Here is a 3,388-nt window from a genome sequence, read left to right on the forward strand (position 1 = left end):
CTGCATCCAGTTTGCAGAGTAGAGTGTTGGAGGCTATTTTGAAGATGGCATAGCCAAGTCGAGGATCGGTAGGATAGTCAGTTTCACGAGGGTATGTTTGGCGGCGTGAGTGATGGAGGCTTTGTTGTGAAATAGGAAGCCGATTCTAGATTTAATTTTGGATTGGAGATGTTTAATATGAGTCTGGAAGAAGAGTTTACAGTCTAACCAGACACCTAGGTATTTGTAGTTGTCCACATATTCTAAGTTAGAACCGTCCAGAGTAGTGATGCTAGTCGGGCGGGCAGGTGCGGGCAGCGAACGGTTGAAAAGCATGCATTTAGTTTTACTTGCATTTAAGAGCAGTTGGAGGCCACGGAAGGAGTGTTGTATGGCATTGAAGCTCGTTTGGAGGTTTGTTAACACAGTGTCCAAAGAAGGGCCTGATGTATACAGAATGGTGTCGTCTGCGTAGAGGTGGATCAGGGAATCGCCAGCAGCAAGAGCGATATCGTTGATTTAAACAGAGAAAAGAGTCGGCCCGAGAATTGAGCCCTGTGGTACCCCCATAGAGACTGCCAAAGGTCCGGACAACAGGCCCTCCGATTTGACACACTGAACTCTTTCTGAGAAGTAGTTGGTGAACCAGGCGAGGTAGTCATTTGAGAAACCAAGGCTGTTGAGTCTGCCGATAAAAATACGGTGATTGACAGAGTCGAAAGCCTTAGCCAGGTCAATGAAGACGGCTGCACAGTACTGTCTTTTATTGATGGCGGTTATGATATCGTTTAGTACCTTGAGCGTGGCTGAGGTGCACCCGTGACCAGCTCGGAAACCGGATTGCACAGTGGAGAAGGTACGGTGGGATTCGAAATGGTCAGTGATCTGTTTATTGACTTGGCTTTCAAAGACTTTAGAAAGGCAGGGAAGGATGGATATAGGTCTGTAACAGTTTGGGTCTAGAGTGTCACCCCGTTTGAAGAGGGGGATGACCGCGGCAGCTTTCCAATCATTAGGGATCTCGGACAATACGAAAGAGAGGCTGAACAGACTGGTAATAGGGGTTGCAACAATGGCAGCGGATAATTTTAGAAAGAGAGGGTCCAGATTGTTTAGCCCAGCTGATTTGTACGGGTCCAGGTTTTGCAGCTCTTTCAGAACATCTGCTATCTGGATTTGGGTGAAGGAGAAGCTGGGGAGGCTTGGGCAAGTAGCTGTTGGGGGTGCGGAGCTGTTGGCCGGGGTAGGGGTAGCCAGGAGGAAATCATGGCCAGCGTAGAGAAAAGCTTATTGAAATTCTCGATTATCGGGAATTTATCGGTGGTGACAGTGTTACCTAGCCTCAGTGCAGTTGGTAGCTGGGAGGAGGTGCTCTTATTCTCCATGGACTTTACAGTGTCCCAAAACTTTTTGGAGTTAGAGCTACAGGATGCAAATTTCTGTTTGAATAAGCTAGCCTTTGCTTTTCTGACTGACTGTGTGTATTGGTTCCTGACTTCCCTGAAAGTTGCATATCAATTCATGGCAGTCCGCCATAGGATGTTTTTGTGCTGGTCGAGGGCAGTCAGGTCTGGAGTGAACCAAGGCCTATATCTGTTCTAAGTTCTACATTTTTTGAAAGGGGCACGCTTATTTAAGATTGTGAGGAAATTACTTTTAAAAACAACCAGGCATTCTCTACTGACGGGATGAGGTCAATATCCTTTCAGGATACTCAGGCCATGTCTATTAGAAAGGCCTGCTCGCAGAAGTGTTTTAGGGAGCGTTTGACCGCGGACCCTTAGCGGATGCAGACAATGAGGCAGTGATCTCTGAGATCCTGATTGAAAACAGCAGAGGTGTATTTGGAGGGCAAGTTGGTCAGGATAATATCTATGAGGGTGCCCATGTTTACAGATTTAGGGTTGTACCTGGGGGGTTCCTTGATAATTTGTGTGAGATTGAGGGCATCTAGTTTAGATTGTAGGACTGCCGGGGTGTTAAGCATATCCCAGTTTAGGTCATCTAACAGAACAAACTCTGAAGATAGATGGGGGGAAATCAATTCACATATGGTGTCCAGGGCACAGCTGGGAGCTGATAGGGTGGTCTACAACAGGGGGAAACAGTGAGAGACTTATTTCTGGAGAAATTATTTTTTTAATTTAGAAGCTTGAACTGTTTGGGCATAGACCTGGAAAGTATGACAGAACTTTGCAGGCTATCTCTGCAGTAGATTGCAACTCCTCCCCCTTTGGCAGTTCTATTTTGACAGAAAATGTTGTAGTTGGGGATGGAAATCTCAGAATTTTTGGTGGCCTTCCTAAGCCAGGATTCAGACACGGCAAGGACAGGAGTGTGCTAAAGCAGTGAGTAAAGCAAACTTAAGGAGGAGGCTACTGATGTTAACAGAATGTTAATGCATGAAACCAAGGCTTTTTCAGTTACAGAAGTCAACAAATGAGAGTACCTGGGGACACGCAGGGCCTGGGTTAACCTCCACATCACCCGAGGAACAGAGGAGGAGTAGGATGAGGGTACGGCTAAAGGCTATCAAAACTGGTGTGCGTTGGGGACAGAAAATAAAAGGAGCAGATTTCTGGGAGTGGTACGATAGGTTCAGGGCATAATGTACAGACAGGGGTATGGTAGGGTGGAGGTAAACCCAGGCAGTGAGTGTCGATAAGAGAGGTTGCATCTCTGGACGGAGTTATGCTGAGTGAGGTCACCGCATGTGTGGGCGGGGGGACAAAGGAGTTTTCTGAGGCATGTTGAGTGGGACTAGGGGCTCCACTGTAAACTAAAACAATGATAACTATCCTAAACAACAGTATACAAGGCATATTGACATTTGAGAGAGACACAAAGTGAGGCATAAAGCAATCACAGGTGTTGATTGGGAGAGCTAGCTAAGACAACAACAGGTAAGACAACAGCTAATCCACTAAGACAACAACAACAGGTAAAATGGCGATAAATGGACAGACAGGGTCAGTTAACTACACACTGAGTTCGAGGCTGGGGCCGACAGATAAACAAAAAATAAACAAAATGGAGTACTGTAATTAATGAACATTAATGCAAAAAGGCTAACATTATCTATCATTTTAGATTGTCATATCATATAATGTGATTTAAACGAATCATAATATAAATATAATGACTTCTTCTAACAGGTAAAGGCTATGAAACCTAGACTATCAAAATCTGGAGTGAACAAAAAGATTAGGCTTCACTTCAAATTCCTGAAGAATTACTTGAAACGTGAGGTAGGTTTGGTCAATTTGTCTTACCAAGAGAGTACAATCACCAAATCGTGATACTTTCCTATGTGATGATACAACATGTGTCTATTCTAAAATATTAACATGTGTGTTTCATTCATGCAGGAATACAGCGCAAGCGGCTGGGAAGACATAAGAAAAGTGGT

Source organism: Salmo salar, chromosome ssa06 (assembly GCF_905237065.1).
Source record: "Salmo salar chromosome ssa06, Ssal_v3.1, whole genome shotgun sequence".
NCBI lineage: Eukaryota > Metazoa > Chordata > Actinopteri > Salmoniformes > Salmonidae > Salmo > Salmo salar.